Source organism: Oncorhynchus tshawytscha, linkage group LG20, assembly GCF_018296145.1.
Source record: "Oncorhynchus tshawytscha isolate Ot180627B linkage group LG20, Otsh_v2.0, whole genome shotgun sequence".
Lineage (NCBI taxonomy): Eukaryota > Metazoa > Chordata > Actinopteri > Salmoniformes > Salmonidae > Oncorhynchus > Oncorhynchus tshawytscha.
In genome coordinates, this window is record NC_056448.1 from 39,636,701 (window position 1) to 39,646,304 (window position 9,604).

The 9,604-nt window shown below is 41.1% G+C and overlaps 1 protein-coding gene across 1 annotated transcript in view; it reads right to left on the bottom strand.

Moving 5' to 3' along the window:
• megf10 (multiple EGF-like-domains 10) overlaps positions 1–6,864 on the bottom strand; it is a 95,609-nt gene extending 88,745 nt beyond the window's left edge. Inside the window, exon 1 of the mRNA XM_024381561.1 lies at positions 6,557–6,864. The gene's annotated coding sequence lies outside the window, so the exon portion shown is untranslated. The remainder of the gene's footprint in view (positions 1–6,556) is intronic.
• Between the last annotated feature and the right edge of the window lie 2,740 nt (positions 6,865–9,604).

Below are 9,604 nucleotides of genomic sequence, written 5' to 3' on the forward strand. Positions count from 1 at the left end.
ATGGGTGAATCCAACGTTAGCTAGCTAGAACATGGGTGAATCCAACGTTAGCTAGCTAGAACACGGGTGAAACCAAGAAGATAGCCGGGATATGCTTTCCCTTTAAGGTGGTTTCCTCTAGGTTTCTTCCTTCTAGGGAGTTTTTCCTAGCCAATGTGTTTCTTCTTCTGCTTGCTCTTAATTACCGTAATTAATCTAAATTAAGATAGAAATGCTAAACCATTTAAGTTCTTCCTAATTATTCCATATTCTAAAGTGTAAAACCCAACAACATACATCCGAAACATCACATTACTATGTAGGAGTCAGAGTATGCTACGTGGGATAGGGTGTATAATTAAGCAATAAGGCCCGAGAGGGTGTGGTATATGGCCAATATACCACGGCTAAGGACTGTTCTTTTGCACAACGCAACGCGGAGTGCCTGAATACAGCCCTTAGCCGTGGTTTATTGGCCATATACCACAAACCCCAGAGGTGCCTTACTGCTATTATCAAATGGTTACCAAGGTAATTAGTGCAGTAAAAATACATGTTTTGTCATACCTGTGGTATATGATACCACGGCTGTCAGCCAATCAGCATTCAGGACTCCAACCACCCAGTTTATAATTGAATGAAGATCAGTAATGTAATTATTTGGTGGGTGCTTATATTTGTCCAAGTGTGTATTATACGCATGTTCGAATAGGACATTTTATTTCTCAATTCTCAATTCTCCCTGAGACACCCTCAAAGAGTGGGGTCGTGGCCAGCGTCTACCATTATCAACGGCAACCCTGGAGCAATTAGGGTTAAGTGCCTTGCTCAAGGGCACATCAAATTATTTTTCACCTTCTCAGCTCGAGGATTCAAACTAGCAACCTTGGGGATATTGGCCCAACACTCTAACCGCTAGGCTACCTGCCACCTGCAGATCACTGCCGAGTGCAAAACTAAATCGGATCTCAATCCAATTGCACATACAGTATGTTACTATGTGATCTACTATACAATACATTTGCATCTATATCATTCAATTCAGATATGTAATACAGTACCACCCGGGGAAGAATAAAACAACAACTGACCTGCAATAAACCCAAACATGATATTAATCCTGTATCACATTTATATATAAAAAATGATATAGAGTACACATCCTCGCATGAATATACCATGAGAATTTTTCATTGTTGCAACTGTGGTTTGGATTTGTAAAGGTAACTCATACCGCATGAAAGACGGGTTCATTTTACAGTCGGCTTTGTCAACAATTGTTGTAGATTTTTGGAAGTGGGAGACATTGAGGTCGGCAGTCTAGCTCTGCATGTCTACTGAGATTTGTCATGCCATTGTAATAATGGTGTAAAGACAATGGAGAAAGGGGATGGATAAGTCCATCCTGCAATACTAGATGGGAGTTTAAAAAAAATAAAAAATAAAGTTTTGTTATAGTGGAGAGTGATTGAGCTTTATCAAATATGAGCTCAGTTCAACTCAAAAGGTGAGTTTCAAGGTGGGAGAAATACATTCTTGATGAAAAGCCACAGTACTTTGCCCCTTAGAGACATCATAAGGAGCACCCAGAACTTCCCCCTCCCTTAAGAATAAGAGTATGTTACGTTGACAGGTCCAGAATGATTCTGTCTCAGAAAAATGAAAGAGCGCTTTAGGAGTAACTAGGGTGGGCTCCCTCACATTTATTTCTTTGTGAGGCTAAAGAACTTCTGCCCCCTTCTTATAGCCGTCCAGTACACACGGACATGTGTTCCTGTCAGTCATGGCACATCTCCATTTGTCCTCCCCTTACACTCTGTTCTCTCCCCCAAATATCTCACATTCATTTAAAGTGTTTAATTATTCATGAATTATTACAACTCTAATGTTAAAGAGTGCAGAGGCTAGTATTTAATCAAACCTGTAATGTGGAAAAAGTCACTATTCTGTACTGCAAAATCACACCATTTCATACAGAACATCTTTGTTTTGTTTTATGAAACCCAGTAAACATTTTCTCAATATTTTCCACACTATGATGCATAACAATCTGGTATTTCACATTGTGGATTTCACAGCATGTAATTGATTGAATTTCCAGCCGTAGGCTCTTTGGAACCATGAAATACACCATACTGTGTGTTGTATCACTCATTGTACTGCAGTAACATTGAATATCACTCTGACCAAATCTCATGATTTTCCTAGTCCTGATTGTGTCCAATCTCTGCATCATAAATGTATGTTTTACATACATCATCAAGTTTGGAGAAAATAATATAGCTAGCTAGGCATTTACACAAATAAGAATAGGAAACCAGCAAAAATGTGGAAGCATCTGTAACAGCCTTGCTTATTTTGATCTGTCCCAGGGAGTCTGTGTCCATGGCTGAACCCTTTAATTATAAAAAGGAATAATGTTGTTTTTATTGCTAGCAGCTGGAGGAGCTTGCCACTCCCAAAAACAAACTGAGCTTGTTATATTATCATAATGATACAGTCGTGGTAAACGGATTAGCCTACTATGATCATGCTCCGGACTTTCTTTCCCGCGCCCACCCCCATTCAACTTACTGTGTTAGCAACGGCCTGTACTTCTGTTCTTTACTAGCAGTGTTAGGGAGTAAGTGGAGCAACCTTGATTTAGCCTTGAAGACTTGGTGTCTGCTCCCTAAGATAATGCCTACCCACTGGGCACAGACGTCAGTTCAAAGTCTAGTTTTGACATACATTTGGTTGAGTTGTCAATTAACGTGAATTCAACGTGAAATCAACAACAAAAAAGTTCAGTGTCATTGGATATTTTTTTAAATGCCCTTACGCGGAAACAACTTTGATTCAACCAGTTTTTGCCCAGTGGGTAAGCTTTAACTCAGCAGGCTTATGGCATGCAGGAAACGTAGTTTCAAACCCCTGTTTGTCACATACTACACAAGAAAGCAATAATCAACACACCACACAACTATAGCTTGGACAAACTGTCATGTCTAGTCTAGATGCTGACACTCTTCTCCACTGTCTATTCACCTGACATAGTCAATATTTGACCCAAGTTTACACTTGTGGTCATCTCTCTCATCTTGTTACATGAAAAAGCGTATGTAAGGAACTGTCCCGTTATCTGGTTTTAATGTCCATTCTAGAATTCCCTCCTAGCCAATCAGAAACTAATATTCAACAATGCTGTGGTATAAAACAGTGTAACATCATCGTATACCAGTGTGAGTCTCTCTCCGGACACTTTGTGCCCTTTTCTTCCATTCACAGCAGGTCACATGACTGTGGCAGCGAGACAATGATCACCATACTGCAGGAGCCTCGCGCTCCGCTCGTCACTGCCCCCGGGACACTAGGCGGCAAGATTTCTCCAACTAAAATAGTTCCACCCTGTGGCACTTACTGGCATGGGCTTAATTCAATGGTTTGGTACACACATTCTTCTTGTTAACTCATTGGAAGCTTTCTATTCAGAGTCTGTCTTGCTTTGAAAAGATGAAGGGGGATGGATGATGTGACAAAGGCATTTTAAGGCACTCAAACACACACACGCGCACACACACGCACGCACGCACGCACGCACGCACACACACACACGCACACACACACACACACACACACACACACACGCACGCGCACGCACGCACGCACGCGCACACACGCACGCACACACACACACACACACACACACACACACACACGCACGCACGCACGCACGCACGCACGCACGCACGCGCACACACACACACACACACACACACACAGACATAAGAATAGAATATGGGCAGAGAGACACATGCACGTGTAACAAGGGAAACTCAGGTCCCATGAAACACATGCAGATGTGTGCACAAGCTCCAACATACCCTTAGTGTACAAAACATTAGGAACATCTTTCCGAATATTGAGTTGCACCCCCTTTTGCCCTCAGAACAGCCTCAATTCGTTGGGGCATGGACTCTACAAGGTTTTGAAAGTATTCCACAGGGATGCTGGACCATGTTGACTCCAATGCTTCCCACAGTTGTGTCAAGTTGGCTGGATGTCATTTGGATGGTGGACCATTCTTGATACACACGGGAAACTGTTGAGCGTAAGAAACCCAGCAGTGTAGCAGTTATCGACACTCAAACCATACCCCCATTCCAATGCAGTTTGTTCAATAGTTTGTCTAGCACATTCACCCTCTGAATGACAGACACAATCCAGGTCTCAATTATCAAGGTGACATCAATAAGGGATCATAGCTTTTACCTGGATTCCCCTAGTCACTCTATGTCATGTAAAGAGCAGGTGTTCCTAATGTTTTGTACACTCACGTTTACATACAGTGCCTTCTGAAAGTATTCAGACCCCTTCACTTTTCCACATTTTGCTACGTTACAGCCTTATTCTAAAATGGAATAAATACATAAAATATCCTCAGCAATCCACACAAAACACCCCATAATGACAAAGACAAAACAGGTTTTTAGACATTTTTGCAAATGTATTAAATATAAAAAACAGAAATACCTTATTTACATAAGTATTCAGACCCTTTGTTATGAGACTCGAAATTGAGCTAAGGTGCATTCCTATTTCAATTGATCATCCTTGAGATGTTTCTACAACTTAATAGGAGTCCACCTGTGGTTAATTTAATTGATTGGACATGATTTGGAAAGGCACACACCAGTCTATATAAAGGTCCCACAGTTGACAGTGCATATCAGAGCAAAAACCAAGCCATGAGATCAAAGGAATTGTCAGTAGAGCTCAGAGACAGGATTGTGTCTAGGCACAGATCTGGGGAAGGGTACCAAAACATTTCTGCAGCATTGAAGGTACCCAAAAACACAGTGGCCTCCATCATTCTTCAATAGAAGAAGGCCACTCCTCAGTAAAAGGCACATGACAGCCTGCTTGGAGTTTGCCAAACGGCACCTAAAGGACTCTCACACCATGAGAAACAAGATTCTCTGGCCTGATGGAACCAAGAATGAACTCTTTGGCCTGTAGGCCAAGCGTCATGTCTGGAGGAAACCTGGCACCATCCCTACGGTGAAACATGGTGGTGGCAGCATCATGTTGTGGGGATGTTTTTCAGCGGCAGTGACTGGGAGACTAGTCAGGATCAAGGCAAAGGTGAATGGAGCAAAGTACAGAGAGATCCTTGATGAAAACCTGCTCCAGAGCGCTCAGGACCTCAGACTGGGGTGAAGGTTCACCTTCCAACAGGACAACAACCCTAAGCACACAGCCAAGACAACACAGCTTCGGGACATGTCTCTGAATGTTCTTGAGTGGCCCAGAGAGAGACTTGAACCCAATCGAACATCTCTGAAGAGACCTGAAAACAGCTGTGCAGCAACGCTCCCCATCCAACCAAACAGAGCTCAAGAGGATCCCAAATACTGGTGTGCCAAGCTTGTAGCATCATATACAAGAAGACTCCAGGCTGTAATCGCTGCCAAGGTGCTTCAACAAAGTACTGAGTAAAGGGTCTGAATACTTATGTAAATGTTATATTTCAGTTGTATATTTTTAATACATTTACAAAAAATTCAAAAAACTATTTTTTGCTTTGTCATTATGGGCTATTGTGTGTAGATTGATGAGGGGGAAAAAACAATGTAATCAATATTAGAATACAGTTATAATGTAACAACATGTGGATAAAGGCCTTGTAGAAGCTACTAGTATCAAAACACACACAATTCAATATCAAGCTCACTCAGAATTTGCAAATTAACATTAGAAATCCCAGAGCACACAATGGGCAACCTTGCTTGTGACCAGTGGCATTGGCCCCCGAGTCAATGCCTAAACTTTGGTTTAGCTGGGTAATGTGCTGTCGCACAGGAGATGCTGGGTCGAACCCTGGCACAGGCGGTTACACTGACACTTACAGTGGGGGAAAAGAGGACCCTATGTATAATATTTGGCTAAACTACCAGACCTCATAAATAGCAAAGGTCCAGCTGCTGCCCAATACATGAGTACTTACGGGATAACGCAGAACCACAATGACTAAACTCACTGGTTCCCAATGTTCGTGGAGGTAATAAAAAAACTACCATGAGAATAGAGACAGGGCTCTAGCTGTTGCTATTTACCTTCGTGAATAGACACTGAAATTGTTTCCGATGCTTGTCTCGTATCACCGCGTCGCAGCGCACCATTCAGAACGCAGAACCAAAACAACACTTTTTAAGACCTGTCACTCATGCTAAGTGGCAAGATTATTGCATAACATGATACATCTAATTCAAATACATGAATATGAGATCAATCAACTCTCCTTCAGTTTATGCTTATTGATGGTAGGCCTACATCATCTTACGTTGTATAATGTTTAAGTAACCTAATTGAAAAGCAGTGCATATTTTAATCGGAAAAAAAGATGGGCTTTATAAAAGATGGGCTTCTTAAAATCAGAATAACTTTAAAGAAAGTTAGGTTCTTATTAGGATTGTTCGAACATGTTCAACTAAACACTATATTATGTTTAATACAACCGTACACTGCAGGCTAGATAGACCCGATATTGCCCAATACGCTACACACCAAGGAACGAAATAATTAATGCAAAACATACCTATTCTATGCGAGGGTTTTCGTCCTATTCGGGCTCATGGATCCTTTAAATGTTTCGCTCCTCACAATTGAATGGTCCTCACTAGAGAATGATGAATGATCCAAAAACTGCAGGTTGACGAAAATAAGTTTATCCGGTGGATGGTGAAACAAAACGTTTTCCACTGAAAGAGGAAACGAGACCTACAGTACGCGTCCAATTATACAAACGTGGTTTAATTGTTAGAATTACGAAAATGCTTTGGTTTGGCACATATACTGTACATCCCAACATCCGTCGGACAGTGAGAAAGTTATCCCGAATGTCAAAAACACTGGCACCACTCTTGTGATGACCTCACCGCGGCGTCAGCCAATCAGGACGGTAAGGGATGCAAGGAGACTTGTAGAAAGGTCTCGACACTTTTTTTGTGTGGCAACTGGAAATTTTGTTTTTGCTGTTGAAAGAAAAAAAGATACCATTATTTTGGATCGTTTCAATATGAACATAGATGTACAAAATTAGTTTACTGAATGTAAAAGTGTTCAATCAAATACATGGGAAAATATGTATTTATCTAAAATGTGCTTTGCAATCTGCGTAACACTCTCCAATGAGCCAATGAAAGGAGCATACAGTATTATAGGCCTAGGTTTACGTTGGATCATTTTTCAACATCTCTGGTGTCATCTAGCGGTAAATGTTGTGTATCACGTGGAATTACTGTACAGCATGGCCAAGCCTATGGTCCATGCTCTTGATATAAAGGATGGCAAAAGTGTACACTTCAGAAGAAGGAAGATATTATTAGGGGTCAGAACTCACCCCTGCAATAGAGTAGTTTGCTGTGTCGTCCCATTAGGCTACAATTAATTAATTAATTTATTTAACCTTTATTTAACCAGGAAGTACTCATAGCGTCCTGGCCAAGATAGGTAGCACCAAGTCATTACACAATTACAGACAGACAACAAGAAAAATGACAAGTAATCTAGTAAAAAAAACATAGAATTCACAAGAGTATAAAACAGCAAATTAAAAACATTGACAGGTCAGGGAATCAGTCTCAAAATCCTTCATCAGTGATTTAAAAACACCAATCGAGACAAGTTCTTCCAGTTTAAAAGTATTTTGTAAGGCGTTCCAAGCCAATGGCGCAGAGTACATAAAATCCCTTTTACCAAATTCAGTTCAGACATTTGGAACAGTTAGCAGGATAAAGTCCTGCGAACGAAGAGAGTACCCACCACATTTCTGAACAAAAAAATGCCCAAATAAAATGGTAGTAAACCCCAAATGGCTTTGTAAATAAAAGTATACCAGTGACTGAGCCTATGAGTGACTAGAGAAGGCCAGCCAACCCTGGTATATAAAGTGCAGTGGTACGTAAGGGTTTTTCAGTTTAAAATAAATCTCAATGCACCATGGTAAAGGGTGTCAATTGATCTCAAACACTGAGCAGAAGCATTCATATATAAAATATCCCCAATATCCACATACCTGGGGTGGCAGGTAGCCTAGTGGTTAGTGGTTAGAGCGTTGGACTAGTAACCAAAAGGTTGCAAGATCGACTCCCTGAGATGACAAGGTAAAAATCTGCCGTTCTGCCGCTTAACAAGGCAGTTAACCCACTGTTCCTAGGCCATCATCGAAAATAAGAATTTGTTCTTAACTGACTTGCCTAGTTAAATAAAGATCAAATAAAATAGTCTAGTAAAGGCATAAATGTAGCTGATACTAGCCTCCTTCTGGCTTCAAAAGAAAAACAGGCCTTATTCCTAAAAGAAAATCACAACTTCAGTTTCAATTTTTTTTGTAAGTTGTTGAATATGCAATTTAATAAAAGAGAGGTCGTCATCAATTAATATTCCAAGATATTTATTACAGGTTACAGTCTCAATAGAGGTTACAGTCTCAATCGCATTGCCCTGGTAGATAGTAATAGGCGAAAGGTTCAGAGATCTATTTCTTGCTTTAGAAAACACCATTAGTTTTGTCAGTATTGAGGATAAGCTTCAATTGACACAAGGTATGTTGCAAGTTGAAAGCAATGTGGTGAACAGTTCCAATGCATCAAGCAGTATGTCTCCCCAGTGGGCATATGACATGATAAAGATGTCTTTTACTGGTTGAAATTAGGTCGGTACGTCATATAACCATATTACATCCAGATTAAGAAGACCTCTTCATGATGTCTTTTTGATGTCATGAAAATATGTCTTATTTTGGTTTGTACTATTTAATTAATAGAAATCAATCTACAGTACATAAACATGTCCATAGTGCTTGTGGGCCATGCACCCATTGCATATAAGACACTAGAACCATTACAGTTATAACAATAGGAGTAATGTACTTTTCCAACAGGGTTTGATTCAGCTGAGCACACTTGGCAAACAACAGATGGCAGAGCACTCCAAAGCGGGTTAGGGTCTTGTGGCGTACTGTACCCAGTAGCGGGTTAGAGTCTCGTGGCGTACTGTACCCAGTAGCGGGTTAGAGTCTCGTGGCGTACTGTACCCAGTAGCGGGTTTGAGTCTCGTGGCGTACTGTACCCAGTAGCGGGTTAGGGTCTCGTGGCGTACTGTACCCAGTAGCGGGTTAGGGTCTCGTGGCGTACTGTACCCAGTAGCGGGTTAGAGTCTCGTGGCGTACTGTACCCAGTAGCGGGTTAGAGCTATCTGAGCAGCTAACCGATCGCTGCAGCTGTACATAGTCTATTGGTAAATAGCCCACCCATTTTCACCTACCTCATCCCCATACTGTTTTTATTTATTTACTTTTCTGCTCTTTTGCACACCAATATCTCTACCTGTACATGACCATCTGATCATATATCACTCCAGTGTTAATCTGCAAAATTGTAACTATTCGTCTACCTCCTCATGCCTTTTGCACACATTGTACATTGTATATAGACTCCCCCTTTGTTTTCTACTGTGTTATTGACTTGTTAATTTGTTTATTCCATGTGTAACTCTGTGTTGTCTGCTCACACTGCTATGCTTTATCTTGGCCAGGTCGCAGTTGTAAATGAGAACTTGTTCTCAACTAGCCTACCTGGTTAAA